This window comes from Passer domesticus, chromosome 8 (assembly GCF_036417665.1).
Source record: "Passer domesticus isolate bPasDom1 chromosome 8, bPasDom1.hap1, whole genome shotgun sequence".
Lineage (NCBI taxonomy): Eukaryota > Metazoa > Chordata > Aves > Passeriformes > Passeridae > Passer > Passer domesticus.
Window position 1 is genome coordinate 39,684,726 of NC_087481.1, and position 23,310 is coordinate 39,708,035.

The 23,310-nt window shown below is 45.3% G+C and overlaps 1 long non-coding RNA gene across 4 annotated transcripts in view; it reads left to right on the forward strand.

The window, feature by feature from the left end:
- Positions 1-23,310, forward strand: part of LOC135306516 (uncharacterized) — a 66,070-nt gene that overhangs the window by 3,859 nt on the left and 38,901 nt on the right. The gene's annotated exons all lie outside the window — the stretch shown is intronic.

Consider the following 23,310-nt stretch of genomic DNA (forward strand, 5'->3'; position numbering starts at 1 on the left):
TAGGTCTTGAAAAGCACCCATGGGTATATAGCTGGTGTTCATGTCTTTTCTGTTTTCATATTGGGTTTTTATCGTGATGAAGTATAGTGTAATTCAACCATCAAGCATTCAGGTAACCCCCAGCACACCGTCTTGCCTCCAGCTTTGCTAGGAAGACTGATCTCTTTTCCTTTTGGATGCTGAGCAGGATGGGGTTTATTTCATTCTTACAAGGGAAGTGATCACCACAGAGTGGGTGCTGTGACCATAGAACTGTGGTACAAGAACTTGTGTTAGACCATAGGCATAAAACAAGAGTCTTCACTTGGCCCTGTCTTCACTGCTGATAAAGGAGAACATTTGGTATCGTCGTTTACAAGTGTTTGATATCCTTCGCTCTATGGCATTAATAAACCTGAGAATTGGACTGACGTGGTACTAAGCTGTTCCCTTCCCCGTGCTGATGATTACTGTGTTACCTTACCTTTGTTTTACGGGCCATCAGCCAGGTTTCAGTATGCAGGATGGTGTTCTGTGCAAGCCCATCTGGTGCTGCTTTCCTACTAGGCTTTTGCCAGGCCCTTTTTTCAAGGCTATAACAATACTGCTGGACTTCCCACTCTCCTTTCCTGTACTGACAGAAGTTCACTTGTGTCCCAGATCTTTCCCAGCTTCCCCAGTAGACTGTCTGCCAATGGAGTTTATCACTGTAAGGCCAGCAGCTGTGTGCAAGGTGCTGTAGGGGCAGAGCAGATATGTCTAAAAGCACTGAGGTAAGTGTGGCTGGAGGGGGAAAGTTGAGAAGAGATAAAAACAGGTACTGAGAATGCAAGTGGCTTGTATTGCTTCCCCTAAACACTGTGATTAAGAGTTCATCTCTGTTTGCTAGAAGGCCAGGTTAAATACTTCTGAACATTTTCCTATTTTCTTTTTAATCAGGTACTCCAGACTCAAATACCTCCATTGCTTTCTGAAGCACTTTACCAATATTTTGCCTATTCTAGGATCTTCCTTTGTAACTTCAGCTTCTTTGGCCTAGGGAAAATGGAAAGCAGATTGTGAGAATACTTTTGATGGAAAGCACCTGGCCAAAGCCTGACAATAGGGGAACAGCTGATGTTGGCAGGAGGAATGGAAGAAATTATCTGGAAATGGGCTCCTACTCTCTTCAATGGAGCAGTATTCCTGCTGGGTTGCTGGCCTTGGGCAGGTATTCCTCCTGATGGAGCCAGGCTAGCCAAGTTGTTTCCATGGCAGTCATCTGGACTGCATGTCCATGCAACCTCCTAAAGTCTCCATCTCTCCCTGCAGTTCACAGTGCAGACTGCTCTGTGAGTATTACTGGGCAGTGTGCTCAGAGGGGCCTGCATTATTTCAGGTGATCTTTTAGTGTGCTAGAGATGCACAATGACCTGCAAGTCTGAAGGACTCCAGTTATCTCCTGGTATTGAACAGGATGTGATATACTTTCCTGTTTGGCTTGGGGAGACTGATGGCAGTACAGGTGAAGCCCCAGCACTGTGACCAGTGTGTGTCAATTACTGACTCTCTGGAGTTTGGTGGTATTTCAGTTTCCCTCTCCTGTATCATCATTTATCCCTCTAAGTACAGGGCCTTGATGTTCTGCAGCACTCCCACTCCTTTTTTTATTCTGCCTGCCCATCTGCAGCTCTTTGCCCCACCCTGGCAAAATGTCTTGCTGGATCTTTTCACCTGGAATGCTGGATATTTGAGGCTCTTTCTATTGCTAGCAGAGCCAGAGCTGTAGTCAGGGAACCTAAGATCTGACCTAGGATTCAAGTTACATTCTGGAGCAGTTCTTGTCCTTACAGGCTGACTGTGTGCCAGTGAAGTGCCCAGGCTGGATGAGTGGAAGGGCTGGTGAAGACTTAAGGCAGACAAGTCAGTGAGTCAGACAAAGCTGTAGAAGGGAGGTGGGGAGGACAGAGCATGGGTAATCAGATCTCTTTCCTAGAAACTCCTCACTCTCAATTCCACAGTGGTCAGTGCTGTGCAAGTGCATATCCCATCTCTGTTCTGTCCTGCCTGGGGCCTCCAATATTAAATGGTGCCATGCATGAAGTGTGCCACAGAGGAAAACATTCTGGCACCTAATAGGCTGTGGCCATAGCCACTGGAGAAGGAGCTGAGACTGATGGGGAGGGTGGCTGTGTTTCTGCCTCTCTAGCCTCTTATTAGGACTTGGCAAATGCTCCATGTACTGTGGTTTGTTCATCTCTTCTTAAACACATCATCTTCATTATAAGTGACCTAGGGAGATGTTCATCACCCAGAAATGGATGAGGAAGGCAGAAGAGATGTTTCTTGATCAAAGTGACAGGTGGAAAGTGCCTTGGTATGTCTGCTTTGGTCCTGTCTGTCTTTATGTCAGATTGAAGGGAACCTGTAAACGTATTCCAGCTTCTCTGATTGCATCTGAGTAATTGCAGGCTCTGCCTCTGGGGCCTTGTTTACAGTTTGGGAAGTGGTCTTTCCAGTTCTCCTTCCTGTATCCAGATATGGTCCAGGACTTGCTTCCTCCTTGTCAGCCCTAACAGTGATTAATAAGGACACACAATTTTCTGGGATTTTCACCCATTTTTCTTAAAGGCTTGCCTGCCAGTGCTGAGGAGACTGAGACAATAAACCACTGCTGGTATGCGAAGAGCCTGAGGGCAGCAAGTCTTGGAGAAGCTGTGGTGCAGTTCCAAGCATATAGAGAACAAAGAGAGAAATTCTGCTGTTTCTTGCAGCAGAAGTGAAACACTGGAATCTGTGGTTCATAGTTATCCACACTGATACATTCTAGGAGGTGACAATCCCAACAATAGCTGTTGTGGTACTTCAGGCTCTTGTGAAGCATTTCTTTGCTGTCTCAAAGACCAAGAACAGCCAAGTGAGCATCCTGGTAGATTTCTCATTGGACTTGAGACTTTTTGCCTCCCATATGGTTTATGTGAGATGCAATGTGCCATGAATCTAAGTGTTTAAGTGGATGTTCTTTTGCTCACCTTTCTCAAAGGGATCATGGTCAAGTCTTCCCTTGTAATCAGTTAGTCTGACCTAAGTACAAAGCTCAAGGCCAGCCCCCCTGTAAAAAATAGAAATACTGACAGATGAGGGGCAGGGAGGTTTCCTGGGACAGCTGTACTGCCTGCCTGCAATAAGGTCATGTTGCCTGTGCTCTTATCACCCAGTTCTATTTTATAAGTCATGTCTGGAACACATGTGTTTTGCAGTCAATCCTTTCTTCCCTGTTCTATCTCACAGGGGAGTAATTGCCAGCAGTTTCCTTTCACTCCCTTCTTTAATGACTCCTTTAAACAATTTGGTCACATTTTTAATATTTACACCTAAATCAAATCTAGGATAGGATCCAAACCTCCTGCATATTCTTATTTGTGGCTTCACTGAGTGTTGCAGAAGATAGTGGCTGAATTTATTCTGTGTTTTTACCCTGTCTTTAAGACAGCAAAAACTGTCTTGGAGATACTGTGTAAGGATCTCCAAAATGTCTTGGTGCTGAAAATACTAGAACAATCAAATCCATAAAAGTGAGTCAGGAAAAAAATGTTGTAAAGCTTCCAGACAAACACAGCCCTCTCTTGAAGAGAGAGTGGCACAGCACTATATAGATGTAGATAGCTGTCCTATGGGGCATTGAATTAGAAGATTCAATCTTTGTAGTACCACAGCCAAACTAGAAGAAAAGTCTGATTGCAGCCACAAATATAGCCTGGAGAACTATCTCAATCCAAATGACTAGAACCAAGTTTTAATGGACATTACAGAGCTCTCACAGCTCTTGAGTCTTAAAATTTTCTTGCCTGCAAGGATGGGCTGTCCCTTACAATTCAAGTGAAGTTTTAGGTTGAGGAAGCCAAAATAAATGTGTTCCTTAGGGTTGTCATCCTTAGGGAGTTGTTTGGTTCTCATCAGGACTTTGTTCTCTCTTACTACAGGATGACAATTCTGGTTATCACTTGTTTAATTGGACACTCTTTTTTTTTTAAAATCAGATTCTGCTGGGCCTTTACAACAAGGAAGAGATCTGGTGCTTTTGGACTTCTGTGTCCTTCATTCTACTTTACTGTAGAGATGGGTGACTTGACCCTGATGCTTGGGATTTGGGCTAGAGTTAAGACCAGGTCTTGGTAATCATGGGCATCAAAGCTGAACACTCCCTGAGAACAGAAGCTTAGAGTAATGTGAGAGGGAGCAATTTGTTTTATTGATATAATGCTGAGTTGTTCTAATGGCATATTACAATGTTATTGAGGATTATGGCTAATAGGAACAGTGTCTCTGAAAGTAACCCCACCCTGAGAAATCTGAAACAAATTAATGCATTTAAAATCAGGCACTGAAAACTTTCTTATGGATTTTTTTTTCTAATTGCTTCATTCAAAGAGAAAGAAGAGAGACAGTTCTGTACCTCTTTTTCAGCTGTCTGAAGCACTGTAAAAATTCCCAAGTTCAGTGTTTCAATCTGTCACACTTTGAGAAGGCATGGGAACCTGTCACTGGGAGGGGAGTGCAGCCCCTTCCCATCACCAGTCTTCAATCCTGCCTTCCTCCTCTTCCTCACCCGACACAGCTGTACCTTCAGCTTAGACACCCATCAGCTGGATGCCAGGCTAAAGTGCCTCGATGAGCCAGAGTTCCCTGGTGCTGCCCCAGGTCCTGTGGGGACTTGCTGGAAGACATTGTTTTCAAGAACAGTCAATGCTCAGCTTTTTGATGAATTTAATTCCAGCTGCCATGGGGTAAACTCAGTGTGGTGCAGAGAGGCAGAAGAGAAGGATCACTGTGTGACTGCTGCAGCCCACACATACAGGAAGGAAAGATGGAGGAAAAAAATAAGTGAAGGCAGAAAGTGGAGAGGATACCATTTAGTAACCTCTGAAACTGGGGTTAACCATATTGCTTCCAGTGAGGGCCACATCCTGCTTAGAGCCAGACTTGTGTGAAGCTGGTGATAGCAGCCAGAATGCACCAGCTCACAAACAAACAAGCAGAGAGAGAAATAAAGGAAGGCAGGAAGACAGATGCCCCTTGGGCAAACACTTGTTAAATTGACAAACTTGTAGAAAATGATTAAGGCTCTGGCTGTTCTTAGTCCAGAGGGGCCCTGAGCTGCTGCCTCGAGCTAAGATACAAAGGTAGTTCCTTGGGAGCCTACAGTGGACAGGGCACACAGGGAGGTGAAACAATTACTGCCTGTCTCTACGGTGCAGTCTCTTGTCAACTGTTATTTATGTTTCCCCAAATGTTGCAGTCTTACAGGGAAAGCAGGCCCTGCCAATCTATGGCAAAATAATTGCAGCAACGTTTTCCTCCCTTCCTCCCTCCCTCCCTTCTTGCCATGTCTTACTCTCTCCAGCTCTGATTTACCTCGGACTCCTTTGATAATGAATTGTGATTTAGCCTCCACTGAGGTTTCAGATCTCTCACAGACTAGCAGGGTTGAATGCTCACTTGTGCTGGGGACCCTGCTCTGAGCCCTGCTGGAAGCCACCCTAAGACAAGAGACCCAGGCCAGCACAGCAGATCACGCTGAAAGCATTTAGGCCATATTTTGTCTTTTCTCCATAAGCTTGCAACTGAGGCAATCTAAAAGTTCTGCCTTGCCCTTCACAGCTGAGACATACTTCCAGGAAGGGTGATTACACACCTGCTCTTTACCCCTCTAGAGGTACCCCTGTGCTTCTATATCTATTCTAGATCTGCCTGTTGTCCTTGAACTTGATTTTCTTTGAAGATCTCCTTTGGGGCAGCAAGGAATCAAACCAGACTGGACCTCAGACTGGGACAGTTTGTGCTAATAAACAATTTGAAGCAGGCAGGGCTGAGCCTGTAGTTGCTTAGCATGAAAGTGTGGTGCAGGTTTATAGCTGTGGTGAGCAGGTCCTTTACCAGGAACTTCAAGTCTTCAAGCAGCCCATGGGGCTTGTTCAACACAGGAGCCTGTGCTCCCTTTTTTAGTAGCACCAGACAGTCCAGATGGAAGGTAAATGGAAACAAGCAGAGACCTTTGCCATCTCTTTGGGACTCTCTTAGAGCAGGGATGCTTTCAGAGAAAGCCATCAACATTAGGACACGGGTTCAAACTTTGGGCTTCCTCTCGCTTACTGTTCTGTCCAACATCCCCACCTTCCCTTCATTCCAGATATGCATAAAGCCTGTCAGGAAAGGGTTAAGTGCTGCTTACCCTAGCCAGCTTTGCGTATTTAAAGTGAGTAAAGGTTTAATTACCAAATGATGACAGTGTCATATGGTTTTGGTGATGGCGCGTGGCATTCGATGAATGCAGAAGAGGGGAGGATGTGAGAAAGACACTGAGTGGCAGTGGGGAAGCGAGGAAGCTAAAAATGCCAAAGACAGTAAAACATCTGTAATTTGCAATTCGCTAGTGTTCGCTGATTGCTCATGGATTAAAGATTAAAATCTATTCTCTGGCAGATGGGGGAGAGAGAGAGAGGAAATTCTTACGAGCATGTTTTGCATCTGCATTTCATTCTGCTCCTCTTTACAATAATCACGGATGAGGAAATAAACCCAGATCTGGGCTGGCAGGAGGCGGGGAAAGCGCACAATATAGGCAGGACTCAGCATGCTTCTCCTGTTTGAGAAATGCCAAGCACAGAGAAGGAGCTGACATCAGGATTGCTCTTCTTGATGCCTGGGACTCTGTTTTGGCTGCGTGAGGATGAATGTTCCCATGAGGCTCGGAAGTGCCAAGAGCCAGAGCAAAGTCTTTCTTCTGGTCACCCCAATTCTGCATTCTGGGGTTTCTTTCATAGGAAGGGGACGTTAGCCATCTGTCCCGTCTCAAGGGATGACTGAGCCTGGCTACAGTGTCCATGACGTGATGTTAACGCTTGCAGGCAAACAATACAAGTAGAAATAATGTTTGCAAGTATAAATCATTTTTATAACTTCAGCTAATCAGAATCTGTCCCTTTTATGGGCATGATGAGCTCTCTCTCTTTCTCCCTCTCTCATTCTGACTCTCACACAGGGTTTCTCAAGTGTGCAGGACATTAAAAGAAAAATGGATAATAAAACTGCAAATACAAGGCCTGCTCCTTAGAGGGGCTGGGTACTCATGACTGTGGTTGGCTTCACTGGAGCCAGCTTTTGTGGTGAAGCTCACAATTTGAAAAGTGTGAGGCAGCCTTGCACACCCTGGCAGCCTTGTGGAGGTTAGGGCACTCTCCCCCTGCAATGGAACAGGGCTGGTGGTCTCCTGCCTGGCAGATGTGCCTGGTCTGCAGAAATTCTGTTCTCTGTAAGGAACAGGGGTTACACCAAATGACCAGGATAGCACAAAGGAGCTCACCATTCACCCTGCTCCCGGCTCTGTTCCTCAGGTAGTTGTGGTTGCCAGGAAGGGCCACTTCTCCCTGCAGCAGTAAAACCTAGTATTGGTGAGGAACTGTAGCTCCTTTCTGCTCCATCTGCCTCCCACTTCAGATAGTGCTGGCTTAACTGCACACACACCAACAGGTTTTTTTCCCCATGGGAATAAAATTTTGTTGGGTGTCTTAGGAAATGTTGTCTGAACATGAAGCTGCTACAACCTGTCAGTGAAAGTGTTCATTCCACAAAGAGCATGCATTGCCATAGCATTTATTATATGAGCACACCTGTCTGTAAATTCACTGTCATATGCTTACCTTCAACTGTATGCACATACAGAGATGCTCCTAAATCCCAGTCCTCATCCAACAAACCTATGCACTCTGCCTGTTCAAATATTACCATAATTTTTGGGTCATAGCAGTGATGTGACCATGCCAAATGGAACTTTGCCTGGGCAGGGCACAGTTCAAATGTTATTTGCTGTGATTGTGGAAAAGGGACTGGCCTAAGTGTCCTTGGAGTCCCTCCCATCACATCTCCATTGTGTTTCCATGCCCCTACCTTAGCTGCCACCTCCCCATGCCATGTTGGTGCCTGGGCTTAGTGTGCCCCCTGAAACAGACCCGTGTCAACCCACAGTGAGGAGATTGTTTCACAGCCAATACCCAGGTCTTTGTAAAGTGTGAAGACATACCTTGGGGGGTGGGGGGGAAGGGAATTCTCATGGATGCTGTTCTGGCAGTCCTGTCTAGATGTTGTGAAACTGCACTCAACTGGTGAGTGTTGCTGTTGCTCAGCCACCTCTGGGTCTTGGTTTATATTCTGTCATGGTACAGTTTACTCTTCCTGCTGCTTGATGCTTTTCCACCCATTCTGACTGGAATGCTGGCCTTGTGCTTTCTACTGAGTGTAACAGTGTTAGCTGGAGCTAACAGGAAAACTTAACTGGAAGATGTGTTTTTTCTGAGTGCCTGGTACAGCTTGCCTACAGCTTAAGAGGAAACTTAGGGCTCAGTTTAGAGTTGAGAGAATAAAAGACCTGAGCTGTAATAGGAGGGGGCTGGAAAGAATCTGATGAAGGGAAATTGATTGCGCCAAGATACATAATCTGATATATATTTCTTTAATTTTGTTTTCTCCTCTGGGGAACAACTGGTAAGTGTGGGGATGTTGTTTAAATTTTTATTTAAAAATTAATTTAGCATGTGCATTTGATAAGTAGGAAGGAAAGTGTCAGAGAGAAAAGAATGTGCACAGGAGGAGGAAAAAACCCCAGATGTGTGGGCAAAAAAAGAGTCCAACATTTGATTAAGAAGAGGAAAGTGATCTCTTTGAATTGGGTCGCTGCTGCTGGACCACTGGGAAAGCTGTGTCTCTGTTTGCAAGTGATCTGTTTCACCAAGCGAAAAAGATGAGGCAGAGCAGAAGAAAAGCTGAAGAAAGATCAATGGGAGGAGGGGGACAGCATGGCAGATTTAATTAATTACTGCATATTAAAATGTTTGTTTACAGTAACAAACAGCTACAAGAGGTCTGATGTTAATTAATTTACAGCATTTTTCACCAGTCCCTTTGCCGTTGCTGGCAGTCAAGGAGGTAACACTGTGGCAGGTAAGATAATCTCTCTTTGGATTTACAGCAGCATCTTGGGGGTGAGCTGAGGAGGCAGTGCAGTTCTGACTGGCTGCCTCTGCACAGCACAGGACTGAGGGGATCTTGTCCAGTAAAAGGGAGATTGTTGGTAGCCTGGGCAAATGGGGCTCCAGTATAACTTGGGAGTTGTGCAGTGTAAGGGTGGGTGCAAGGCTTGGGGAAGAATGCCAGGCTTTTTGGGATGGGGTTTTGGTGTCATCTTCGTTATGCTGCTGAGACAAGTGTGCTGTTGGATTGCAGTTAATTCAGTGGGGGCTCTGCAGCTGCAAAGAAATCTGTGCAGCTTCTGTGGTATTTAGGACTCTGCAGTTTGATCTTTCTAGGATTGACATGCAGAGAATCACTGTCTCCTCCATGTGTGAAAGATTCTGGAGGGATGTGTTCTGCCCCAAAGGTGGATGTGGACAGTCTCTGTGGCCACTAAGCAATTTTGTTCCAAGCTGGGACCATTGAGGTATTGGTGGGTTGATACAAGGGGAAAGCAAACCTGGAGAAGGGTTTTGCAATTGCAATATGCTTAAACAAGGGCATCTTTCTTTGAACAAATCAGAGTTCAGGCTCTAGGGAAATCTACACATATGCTCCTCCAGCCCAGTGTGACTTCTCTACCTGCCCACCTTAAGCTCTGGCCTCAGTCCTCATCTAGATGGCTTTGGAGGGCAAAAGAGAGATGGCATTTTTTATACACCTGTCCTGATTGTGCAATAGCTATGTCTAGATGCCTTCAAAGGGGGTGAGAATGTCTATGTGAGCTCAGAATATGGGTCAGGTCCTAAGTGCAATGTGAGTGTTCTGCAAACAGAGGAAAAATTCTCTAAAGTTATTCATAAAGCTCTGTCAGTTGCTCTGAAATGACTGGTGTGCTCAGCAGAGGTCCGAGGAGCCTTTTCACACACTACATGATGTGCTTAAGGATGGACAGCTAATTAAGCACAGAAAGAGCAAGGCTGAGTTTAAAATCTCTGGTCCCAGATTCACTGGTGTCAACACTGGCAAAGAAGCAGTACAGAAGGTCTGGTTTTCACACCTGGCTTGTTCCTCAGGCTGATAGAGCTGTGCTCTGTGCTCTCTTTCCAGTGAGCCCTTTGTAAAGACATCTCTCCTGCCCCATTTGGTAGGTCTTTCACAACCATAAGATAAGTCATATCTTACTCCTACCACTAGTAAAGGCCTCACAGCTGAAACCTCAGCTGGAGTGAAGTGGCGTTGTTTCCTGAACTTCCCTGAACCTCAGTTGTACCAGCTGTGAGAGACTGGGCCTCTGAATTTCAGCTGCCTCAAGGCAAAAATGTCTTCTCCCACTTTTGGAAGATCCTCATCTGAATTTCTCTGTGTGGCTGCAGGTGGGCTTTGTTCTTATGTACTTGTAGACCTTTGCTGTAATCCCATAATTGATCTTTGTACTGGCCCTGATATTGGCCCTGCCATTTTAATTGGCAGTTAACACTTGTAATTTGTCCTGACTGTATCCTTCCGGCAATTAGCTCTTGTCACTGTGGTTCACTTCCAAGTCCTTGATACCTGGTGTTAAGAGGTCCTAGCTCTGGCCTTCTTAAACTGCCCTTTGCTGTTTGTAATTTGACTGGCTGTATCTTTGGACATGAGCGGCTCTGCTCCACCCTGATCTCCACCTACCCTAATCCCAGCATTAACACTCCTTGTAATCTTCCTTTCACTGACCTCTGCAATCAATCCCTCTAACAGAGAATCATAACAGTAATTGAATGATAATCAGCAGAAGAAAGCACTCTAGCAGGGAGATGTGCTGAAGCACAGGATTCAGAAAAACTGGGCCAACTTTTAAATTCATGAAACACTCAGATTAACCTTTGTGAGTACCCGCAGATTGTCTTTACTGGGTGTGTGCTTCTTCACATCTCTGTCCATCAAGGCACCAACTAATTTCTACAATCCAAAGAGAGACTAGAGAGTGTGGTGGGTTAAGAAATGACAAGGGGTTTTTAGGTGCTAAGTGTGGCAGGGTGAGAATGAGTTTTTCTGTAAGTACCATATTGTTTCCGAGATAAGCCTGCAAGGCAGCAAAACCTTTGCTGACGAATGATTTCTCAAACTGTTAACCGGCTGAACACAGCTGAACATCTGGGGAAGACACCGGAGCAGCTGTTGCTGCTCTTTAACTTTCCCTCAGCTTTGCCTTTAACCAGAAAAGTGCTGGCAGAAGGCAACAAATGCAAAAAGTGGAGCTTCTCAGAGCAGCTGTATCCCTGCCCTGGGCAGAGAGGTTGCACAGCCCTGCAATGAGATCACAGACCACAGGGGATATGTGTTTGCACCCGGCAGTTTTAATGAGAAGATGACCTATGGCCTTCTAAGAGGCCTGTAGACATATTTGGCTTTTGGTCCATCAGAAAATTCCTGCTTTGTGGCTATTTGCTCTTTCCATGGTTAATCTATGTTACTGTAGTAAGGGCAGATATCTTTAGTGACCTCAGATGTCTTACATAGGAATGAACGTTCTTCTGAAGGGGGAGTGCTGCAATTGAGATTTGAGCGTGTTCCTTATGGATGGAATACTCAAAAAAGGGACTATCTTCTAGAAAGCCTTTTTTGGATCTATGAGCAGGAAAAGGTAAAGGCTAAACTTGTAACAGCTCGTACTTCCTATGAAAAATGTCAGCAGTGTTGGTGGCGAAGCAGAACATAAATGTTTTAATGTGAATGTGTTAGCATGGTTCTCCTGATGCTGTGAAGTGAACAGAGGATTCAGAGACCCTGGGTTTAGTCCTGCATATTGTATGAGCTGAACTGAACCACACCACTGCTCTATATCCTGTTTCTTCTCTCTTTCTGTGTCTGGTGTGTTCATGGTGTGACAGATGTAACATATGGGCTCCTGAGCTCCAGCTGGGCTCCAAGTGTTATTGCAGTAGGTTTCTTACACTACTGTAACATGCTGACTAGGGACAGTGGAGTTATTTTATTTAATTTCTGACAAATGGTGAGCGAATCAGGTTAAGAGATGGCTGAATATCTCCACTTGTCAGCCATGTACCAATAATTACTGTAGGGTGGTCAAACACTAGAATAGGTTTCGCAGAGAGCTTGTGGGGCTCCATCTGTGAAGATATTTAAAAACTGACTGGAAACAGCCCTGAGCAACCTCCCCTTGGTCTTGGTTTGGACAGGATGGTCAAATAGGACAATCTCCATAACTCCTTCTGACCTCATCCTGTGATTTCATGCTGAGGTGCAAAAAGGTCCTGAAGGGGGTCCTTGTCTGGTACAGGCACTGTAGCACCAGAGCTGGGAGGGTTGTGGCTGCCAGCTCTGCATAGCTCCCACCACTGTCTTGGAGCAGTGGTGTGTTTCTTCTTTCCTAATGTGTCTTAGTATTTCACTTTTTTTTTTTTTTGACAGAGATAAATTATTTCTTTAGATCTGAATAATAAGTAAGTAAAATCAATATGTAGGTCGAACTGGAAATTCTGACTCAAGTTCAGGCACACTGAAAATTCAGTTTGGAAAGTTTGTGTTAGTTTTGACTCACAAGGATTGGAGTGGCATTTGTTAGCCATTCTTTCCCATTGTTCTTTGGACTTCTTGTTCCTTCTAGACTGATTTAGCATAGATAGAATTGAGAGCCAACTCACCTATGCACTGAAGATGCAGCTGGAAATCAGAAATGGGCAGAAAGGCCAGCCTGGAGGTCTGAGTTGTGAGGCTTCTCTAGGTGAAAAAGATATTCTCCAATATCTCATCAGCTTACTAGACTGGGAGCTGAGACTTGAAGAAAAATTGTGACTTGTATGGGCTTACCATGTAATTGCAAGACTTGGCAGTATTTTCATCATCTGAGAATGTATCCAGAATATACCTGGTTTCTGTCTCCTTTCATTGCAAATTGTTGAAGCAGGTGCTGTATGTCATTACTGATCAGTACAGAATGTAGTGGAGGGGACTTTGGCCTTCCTAGGAGCCCCTAGGCACTGAGATCATACTTTGTAATGAATAACAGCATATGGACACGGGGTGATCTCGGACAGGGTCTGATTGCGCTCTCTCCCTGCCTAATGTCTGCAGGGTTTTTATATGAAATCAGTGAACTGCACTGATGTGTATTAGTGGAGTGTCTGGAGCATTGCTCCTGATTTACACCACTACAAAAGTGGTCATAGACTAAGCAGGTGCAAATGTACATATTTGATGTAGACTTCTGCCTTCTTGGAGTGTTTTTGGAGTAACTTGCCAGTATATTTTTCCTGTAAAGCCTCTAATTCTTCTGTGAAGAGCAAAGCAAATGTTATTTCACAAGGAGAGTACAATGTCTCTCTTGATAGAGAGATCATGATAGAGATATAAATCTGTAGGAATAATACCAATAATAATAATAATAATTATTGGGTAATCTCCTGTTCAGGATTCTGACTGTGCAGGCAGTTACTCTGCATTTTGACAGCCTTGTGGCCAGTAAGAAAGCATTAAAAATGATGCAAGCATTTAGCATTTGTGAACTTAACTCTATAAACTTGATGGAGTGAAGAGAATCTTTTCGTTCTGTGCTGAGCTGAGAAATACTCTGGCACTCTGGACACCTGCCATCTTCCCCCTACTGCCTTTTTATGTCCTGCTGTGAATCTGCAGTATCTTCTGCAGTGGCAGCAGCTGGCAGGACTCCGGTGCCTTTACCCCCCTGACAGCTCTCTGTATTTGTACATCACCTTGCGCTACATGGCCCAAGTTCCTGTGCAGGGCTCCTTAGGGCTCCTGGAGTGAGTGTGATAAATAATGACAATAAAATATGTCAACAGTGAACAACGTGACCCTGTAAATCATTGGCAGCTAGAGCAAGTGTTTCCTCTTCGGAAAATAGTCACCCTCATGTCTGTATTATTCTTTCATCTCTTTATTGTCTTTCCCAAGTTAACACTGGGCAACAGCTATACAAATCCACAGGGTAAATATGCCAGAGCACATCTACAGCTGAGCTGGGGTGTTGGTAGATGCCATTGTGCAGCCCCCTTGTCCCTAGGACACCCTCCTGTAACTCTAAACTGGGTGTATTATTCCTGTAATCACTCAGTAGGCATATTTCTGAGAATGAGAGCTGAGCCAAGAGCAGAAATCTAATTCAGGATCTCAGACGATCTTTCTTTCTTCTAACTGGTGGCCTTGGGCTCAGAGTGACTGACTCACACAAGGAAATGAGTGTGACCTGTACGTTGCTACTGCTGTGTGTGCACGTAAGGGCAATTGAGTTGGTTGATATCTGATGAAATCACTGATGACTTTTTGGTGACCTCTGATGGAAAGGTCACGTTTGAGACCAGGAGATTTTTTTCTGCACAGTGGTCTGTCATAAACAACAGCACCTCATTTCCACATGCTGGCTCTGCAGGAAACAGCAGCAGTCCAGCATTTTCAAACTTTCCTGAATAGAACTTAAGATCTGAACATTTAGTCAACTTGAATCAGTGTAGCTCCCTGGGAATCAAGTGAGTTGTACTTGTCTCCTCAAATTGGTTTTTAAACAGGATGCACTGAATACTGTGGGGTGCCCAGGTTTCCTATCCCATCCCCTGAATGGGCATGCTACTTACTCTAACTTTTGTGCAGCAGAATATTCTTAGTAGTAGAGAATGTACAACTAAGAATCAAATCTTTATTTTCAAGGCTTGAAGATGTTGGTCAGAGAACAACACACATGACCTCTCATAGGTCCCTGGAACTAGCACATATCTGGTTTGTCTGCAGTTTGGTAGCAAGTGAAGAGAGAACTGGGTGGCATACTCTCTGGTTCATCTACAACTACTGATGTTTAGGCATAATATCAGGGAGTAGTCAGAGAGATGAGTTAGGGGAAGACTGAAACCTCTCCCTACTGCTTGCCCTGAAGAAGGAGAGTGTGCAAACTTGAAGGCTGTGGATTACACAATGCAGAAAATAGGTGATGGTAAGGAATGTCAGCCTCCTGAACTGTGGGGCTGACAGGGGAGCCAGACAGACCTGACAACCTGCAGCCTACAGCCCCAGGGTGATCTTTCTTCACCAGTGAGGGGTCTTGCCCCATGTCTTTGGTTGTCATAGAGCTGGCCTCTTTTTCACTTGGAAACTTTGTACTGACAGATTTTGTGTATAAATATGTATCTCTTTTTTTGGAGATGCCCTACCAGTAGTGTTTTCCACTGATCTCACTGGAGCCTAACCCCCACTCTCTCTCTGCTCTGCTGTCAGCCGGGATCGAGTTCTCCATAATGCTTTGTAGTATGTGATTATTGAGTTGGGGCTATTTGACATATCTCAGGCTGCTCTCTGGTCCTCACTGCGGTGTGTGTCTGCATGCACTAAAGTTAAGGAAGAGGTAAGTAAGAATGCTGATAGCTTGATGATGACAAGGTATGAGCCTAAGGTTGAGGAAAAGGTTTAGGCTCAACTGGTTTCACAGCCGCTGTGGTCATTGGTGTCAGCAGACCTGTCAGCTTAATTTCCTTACATGTTTTGAGTTGCATCATCATATCTTAGAAGCTAATTGAAGCAGCATATGACTTTTCATCAACTAAGAATTGGCCCTCACCTCCTGCTGCTCCTCTGCATAACTCTGCTGCCATTGTATATTCTTCTACTTGTCTACACCTTCCTTTGCTGCCTAGGATAGATTGGCAGGATTGAATGGGTCTCCCTTTCCTACTTGGACTCCAGGTAGAGTGCACAATCACAAACCTCCAGTGGTGAAATGTGCTTTGAAGAGTCAGTGAATGGCTCTGGAAGGCCCCTTTTACATCCTCCACTAACAAATAAAGCTCCTTGTGCTTTCAAAGTAAGATTGATAACTCCTCTGACATTTCATATTCAATATTCTGAATATTGAGAGGTGTGGGTTTCCCCTGAGATACCAATTTTTCTGCTTCTCTCCCCCTTTATCTCCAGAGAGCCTGCTGGGAGACTGAGGGGGTAGAGAGGGGGGAATACATAAAAAAGACCTGGGGTGGGGAAAAGGAGAAAAATGACACAGAGGAGCATTTTCCTTTTTTGACTTCATCAGCAGTGTCTCTCATTTCAGAGCCTGGCAAATGGAATTGTACTGCTCAGCCAGGATGAATGATCCTGTTTCCTTACCCACCCCCGCTCAGCAGGGTCATTGAAATAGGCTTCAAAACAAAAATAAAAATGTTCCTGTTTTTATGGACACTGGAATCTGTGATCTGTTTTAGCTGAGAACTTTGGAGAGGTCAGAGTTGGGGGAGATGAGAGAGAGAGAAATAAAGGGAGGTAAACAGTCTGAATCATACTTTTTGTTTTTAATTTGCCATGAGTGGGCAGTCCAGGTATTTGTCTATCCAGGTACTCAGGGGGTGCTTAAAGAATGAGAAACGTAAAAAAATAGTTTGATTGTAATTCTCCTATCTCTACTCCTTCTTATTACTTGAGGTTGTGAAAGGAAAAAGTAGTGGCACCTGGAGCAATTGTGGATACCCATAAACGTACTTCTGGACATATCTTTTCCAGGTGTGATTTGTCCTAGCTTGGTTCACTCTAAAAAAGTTGGCCCAGACTTTCTGATCCAGCCTGTTAGATGCTGAATGGAAGATCTTAGATGCAGCTTTGTAATTTTGTCTTATTACACCTGCAAAGGAAATAGTCTGCAGTTCCTGCTGCAGCATGTTAATGTCTCAACTGATGTCACCCTTTGTGACCTCTGTGTCTCATCAAATTCACTTCAGCCAGAACACAGATGGAAAAGCTTCATGTTACCTTGTTCTCTCTTATCTGCTTCCTCAGCCAGTCAGATGAGGTGGTCTAAATTCCAGCTAGTCAAGCTGGAACAGGTGGACAGGTGTTAATTTTTTTTTTTTTTATTTCCCAAAGGAAATGTGTGTGTAGCAATGAAATTTTGGTCTGACTGCTTCTGGCTGTGGTACTATTTTGGCCCTTGTTTTGCCAATGGATTCACAGTATGTTAGCAAAGAGACCCTGTGCCATCAAAGTCTATGATGGACTTGTCTCCAAGCTGCTACCTGTCCTCCATTATCCCCTGAAGACCCTGCACAGGTGCACGTGCTGGCAGTCCAGAGAGCAAACCTGTGAGCAGGGAAACAGGCAGCCATGGCAGTGACATCCTGGGGCAAGGTGTGCTCTGCTGGCAGCTCAGCTTTCCTGGTGAGAGTTTCCAGTGCCACAGCTGAAAAGCTGTGTGGTGTGGAGTGTCTCCTGTGCTCTGAGAGGTGTTCTGCAGATGTGGTACTGGCTTGCCTTGCAGTAGCTTGGGGGTGGCTTATTCCCTGTAGAATAAAAGAAATACATTGTCCAGTGAAATGGGGTAGATTGCAGCCTCTTGTGTAAGGAAAAACTCTCTCTGCAGGCTATAGCCCAAGGCAGACATTCTTTGCTCGCTCACAGTAATTCACCATCTCTCAAGGGACCCATTGAGCTTATTTAACAAAGGTCAGCTAAATTTTCTAGTATCCTGCTGTGAAAGCAGGATTAGCAGAAATCTTATTTATCCTTGGTATCCAGCTACTGGACTGTTTTACTTCAAACTGCCATGCTGGCACAGTCTGAATTTGGTGTGGTTGTGGTGAATAGAATCTTAAAGCACCCACTGCTGACTTGCAGGAGGTTGCAGCAGTACCAGGAGGGCTTGATTTGCTTCCTCACTTTCCCTGCCCTGAGTTTTCATGGCTGAGACTCCCTAGGTTTTGAATCACTCAGGCTTTTCATCAGTTTGTGCAATTATAGGTGATTTGGGCCAATCCTGGCCTTAAACAGGACTTGCTTGCAGATTCACTAGTGCCTCACTGTGTGTGCTTTCTACTTGAGGGATGTTGCATGAACTGAGTTTGTCTGTTCTATTTTCATTGCTGCTCTTCATGGCCTGGTGGCCCCATCTCAGCTGGGCTTTGTGGTGATGGGTGCATATAAAGCATGATGGGAGGCAATAGGTGTTCTGAAGGCTGCTTAGTCTAAAATGACATGGCTTCCAGATTTGCAAGAATGGTTCTGGTTTTCTCAAGTGGGAGCCTGTTACAGACTCCTCCTGCTCGCTCCTATGAGATGTCTAATTTCCCTCTCCCTTTTTCTTTCTTTCATTGAGCTGTGGAATTTGTGTATCCTGTTTCTGGGACTCCCCTGGCCACACCAGCAGACAGCGTGTGTAGGAACAGACAGTGTTTCTAGCCTGTGGTGTGTGACATCCTCCCCTTGTCCCTCCTGCCCCAGATTTCACCATTGCCCCTGTTGGCAGTAGCTGGAGCACTCAGCCAGTCTGCAGCACCACACACCACCTGCCTCACCAGCCAGCTTCCAGCAGCTTCTCTGCCCGGCTGAGGGGAAGTAAACACCAAAAGCTGTGGAGTTTTTGTGACTTCCCCAATCACTTCCAAAGTTAGATTTCAGTCTTCAACTCTGGGACAAATTCCTGCTTTAAGCAGACACTGATGATGTTTCTACTAGACACAAAGGAGTAGAGCGTTTATTCTGCAGAATTTCTGCCTGTGTCAGGAGATAAAAATAAATAAATCTGTGTGTCTTGGACTCATGGACCCAGTGTCATCTAGACCACAAAATAGTGTGTGGGGTTCTCAGCCAGATATGCTTTGTCTTTTGAAGGAAAAGCCTTCATGGTGGATAACACCCTGCTGGTGATACCACCCTGTGTTGTGCCCTGCTGGTACCTCAAAAGTGGTGCCTGGACTAAATGTAAAATCCTGATTTGCTGTGACTTTCAGTAATCTGAAAGTTCTATTCTATTTCTCCTCCAGCGCTCTCCCTTCCTCCCTCCATACAGGTGGATTGTATCATGTGAGGTCTTATTTTCAAGCTGGACCCTTCCAAGGGTGTGTATTTTCTGAAGAGCAGGTTGTATAACGATATGATAATCTGGTTCTGTCACAACGGAAGTTAGTTCTGTGTAATAAATACTATTTGTTTCTTGGCCTTTGGCCCATCAGGGCAATGGCTTCTCCTTCCTATCATCTCACATATGTCCTTCAAAAGATCACCTGTTCTGAAAAACCTATTCATCAGCGAGAGAGGGAGATGGGGAAAATGCAGCTCTGAAGATACAACACAGATTCCAGTATCTATAACTCGCACTGATCTAACGTTGTCTGAAAAGGCAGGCATTGTACTGTGTACTTGCCTCTCCCTAGACACTCAGACAGGATGACTTCTGCTCAGTGAAGGACATCAGAACTCCAGGATGGACAGGAACTGCCTGGGTTTCAGAGTCCAGTCTCCTTAGTGAGAGTGTCATTCTGTGAGTCAGATGTACAGCTCAGAAGGGGCTGCAGAAATCTCACTCTGTGTGCCTTGACTTCTTACAAACCCTCAATACTCTGTGAAGCCTACTGTGCATCAGGCTTGAAGCCACAGTGATGAGAGAAGGAAGGATCAAAGACAGAGCCACTCATCTAGTGGGTAAAAACACTGATGGTTCCAGGCCACACTTAACTCTGCAAAACAAAATAAATGAAAGTATCTTAGCCTCAGCAGAGGTGACCTAAAAAATGTAAATATTATGTGGATATAAATCATCACCAGCCTCATCTTCTCTACTGACATTCCTTACATTTTCCAAGCTCCTTGCCAGTGTGGGCAACCAGGACAGGGAACCAGCATGCTGCAGGTGCTGTGGAGGCTTTAAAGCAAGAGGTTTAATCTACCCATCTCTGTGTAGTCCTTCCTCTGGGATGATTTAGTCTCTTTCATGGCTCAAGTTGGGATGCCTCCTGTGGCCCATGGACTGCCTTCATCTGTCCAGCAGCAGACAAAGGAAAGGAGATGCACAGTGCTAGGAAAGAGAGGCAGCCAAAGGAAAAACAAAAGGGAGACTACAAGGCAGATAGAATTACCTTTTTTTTTTTCCTCTTTCCCTTTTTTTTTTCTTCCTGTGCTCTGCCTGTTCCTGTCAGAGCTGCTGGAAATTGTTACCGACAGATCGAGTGTCTTCCAGTTTCTGTGTCAGGGAGTTTTGCCGATTCTATGAACCATGCAAAAGAGGGGTCAGGCAAGAGAAGGAGAGAGCAAGAGAATGACCAATTCAGCAGAGCTCTGGCTTTATCACTGATCTGGTCAGGTTCACTGGGTTTTAACTCCATGAGCCAGTCAGGCTTAGAAACTCACACCTTTGTTATCACCTTTCAAAAGGAGGGAGCAGGGCGGTGTGAATTCTCTGGGGTCATCAAGAAAGGCAGGCCAGAGATCATCTTCTGTAGCAGAAGCTGCCTTGCCCTCAAACCTCCACAGCATGCCAGACACTTGGATGCTCTCTGTCAAGATTTATCACTATTTATTACTTCACAGATGAGAGTGGGGACAAAGGCAGGTTGGAGGAGGTTTTGGATCCTGCTTGGCCCAACTGTCATAGCTTAGAGCAGGCAGGACCATGAATGGATCAAAACTTCTCAGCACCTGGTAGGATTGCTGTTTGGGTACAAGTCAGAACAGAGCTCTCAGGTCATGGGTGTGCTTTTGGTTCTGTGTTCTCGTGGTGGGAATAGAGGCACTATCTGTGCAGGTCTAAAAGGACAGACCACCTCCTGACTCTCCCTCTAGATGCCTTGTCTGTGGGCTGCACGTAGCTTGTCTTGGTCTGCTTGGCCATGAGCTCCTGTGCCAGGTGCTCATGGGTACCCTATCCTCAAAAAGATGTGATACAGACTATGCACTTTCGAGGAGTGACCTTGGAGTCTTGTACCTGACATATCCAAGGATTTTAATACTCACTGTTTCTCTCCCTGCATGTGACGATTATGTTGGAACTGACAGTATTGTCAGGCATGTTGCAGGTGGCAACTGAAAGGTGAATGACAGTCACTGGGAGGATCAGGCTAAACAGACATGCCAGACTGCTGTAAGAAAATGGGAAAGTATCATCGAAAACTTTGCCAAATCCCTTTCTGTGAACAAAAACCAGGAACAGGAATCCTAACAGCAGTGAGATGCTTTGGCATTTTTTTCTGCTAGAAGCTGGAACCTGGTAGCTATGATAAATGGAGTGTCTTGTGGGGAATATATTACTGCAATGGAAAGTCACTTTTCTGGAAGCTTAGGATTGACTGAGCTTGAGTGGAGGTTTTGGAGGTCTTTACTTGGTTGTTATAAAGTCTCTGTTGGTCTACATTATTTCATCAAATCTGAGTATCATGCTTCTTCTCACTGCTCTGACGTGTTGCTGGTAACATTGGTGTTGGATGTGCAGGCCCTGAAAAGAGACCTCTGCCTGCAGAAGCAGGTTCTGTATTGTCACATCTGCCTGCAGAGTGACAATAGAAACTGAAATAGCATTGCTCAGTGGAAGGCAGCAGCTGTAAGCCAATGGGCCTTTGGGATTCTGCTCTTTTCCTGGTTGACAGGGACCACTAAGTTGTTTGGGTGCCTCTTTTTCCCTTTCCAGAAAGGGTCTGCAGTGACTCCCCTGCTCCAAAAAGGCTACAAGAGATGTTCTCCTGCTGCAGCCAAGTTGGGCTACCAGCTCAGGAAGGATGTCCACAAGGGGACCTCCAAAGCATGTGCCAAAGGCTGGGATCCCCCCAGCACTGCAGTTCTCTGCATAACTATTTAGCTGTCCAAGCAGGCAGGCAGAACAAGCAGCCAGTGCCAGCTCTGGGGACAGTGAGGTTAGGGAATGATGTGCACATTTTCGTGGTGGCTTTGGCAAGAACAGTGCTGAATGTGGAGATTCCAGAGGACGTGTACAAATAGCAGTGGGGCTGGTGCTCCTCTGCAGGCCAGTGGGAACTGGCTTTCCTGCTGATCATTGGCCTGTGCTATTCCATCACCTTGCAGAGAGTGCAAGATGCTGGCTGGGTGTAAGTCAGAAAAAAAACCCCATTGCTTCAGAGAGAAATTTCTAGAATTTGGGAAGTAGAGGGAGACTGAGAATAATGTCAGCTGACTTTGCTTCCACCACCCACAGAGGGCCCAGAGGGATGTCTGGCATCTCTGTGAGTGTGTTGGACCTGTAATGGCTGCTGCTTCTTGTGGGGGTATGGAGGCCTGGGCACGTGGTAGGCTTTGTACAAAGCTTTCCCTTGCCCAAAGAACCCACAGTCTGAGATGGCATGGGATTGCTGACACAGCTATCATTGAATGGGTAGGAGGATGGTTTATGCCTCCTGGGGTCTAAACTGAGCAACTAGAGATCACCTCCAGCAAAGGGCATCTCTAGGTGTCTCAACTCCCTCCCTTAGGGCAGTACAATACCTGTGAAGGATATAGGAATCAAGGGAGTGATGGTGGTGGTGCTCATAAAAGGTTCAAATGGATCTGAGCTGCACTGCAGAGGGGAAGTGATAATCTGAGAGCTGGTGTTTTTGCTTTCCCTGAGTAACTCTGGTTTATGGTTTCTGACATGGTGGCAACAAGGCAGGAATATGCTGGGCGCTGGTAGATAGGGATATTTAGAAATGTTATTGCTGAGTCAAATTATAGTTTCAGTTCAGGGTGGGATGTTGTTGCTGTAGTTACTGTCCAGCTAAACAGCAGCCCAGATCCTGTACTGCAGAGTTCTTGAGCAGAAAAGTGGAGGGGAAAAGATACAGCAGAGTGGCTGTGATTTGGTCCAGGTCAGTAATAGAGTTTGGAAACAGTCCCAGAGCTCCTGACTCTAAGCTTCTCATCTTTCTTCAGGTTCATCTCCCTTGGTGATTAGTCACTCAGCTGTGGCTGGGGAGAGTATCCTGTACCGGGATCCCCACTGAGCTGTAGCTCTGAGTGTTCTTAGGTTGTGTCATCTAAATAGCAGTTAGCTGCATTACACGTGAGAGGGGTGGCCTAAAATATCAGCAAGAAGTATAACAGTGATGGGCTGTCTGCCCATCTGAACCATTTTTTCTCCAGTTGTTTCTTTTGCCTTCACATTCCTTCCTTCCTAAACCACTGCAGAAGGTGACGGGCTAATATTTCTTGCTAAAGGAAAGACTGCAGGGTTTTTGGAAGAGGTCTTTTTCTTGTCTCTGGCATTGCCTAGGCTGGCCATTGACAGCGGGAGAAAAGAGCTGGGTTCACTACTTAGAAGGGAAAGAAGCAAGTACTTGAGTAGGTTGTTAAATCCCTGGGGGATTTGTGACCCAGGCTTAGAGAAATTTCAGGCAGTTTATTCCCCTTCCTGTAGCAATGGCACCCTTGCTGTGTGCTGTTTACTGATGACTTCTGTGGTGCCCTGCTGATTCCCAGCTGTACTGCAGAGTTTCAGAGGTGTCCAACATCCTGGCAACAGAATATGTAGAAACTGAGGAGCCAGCTCCTGAATTTGGGTAGTTGTGGGCAGCACCAAAAGTAATTTGATATGCAAAGGGTCCTTTAATATTGGGGCTTGTTTCAGAACAACTTGCATTGTATCTTTCCAGCATTTTC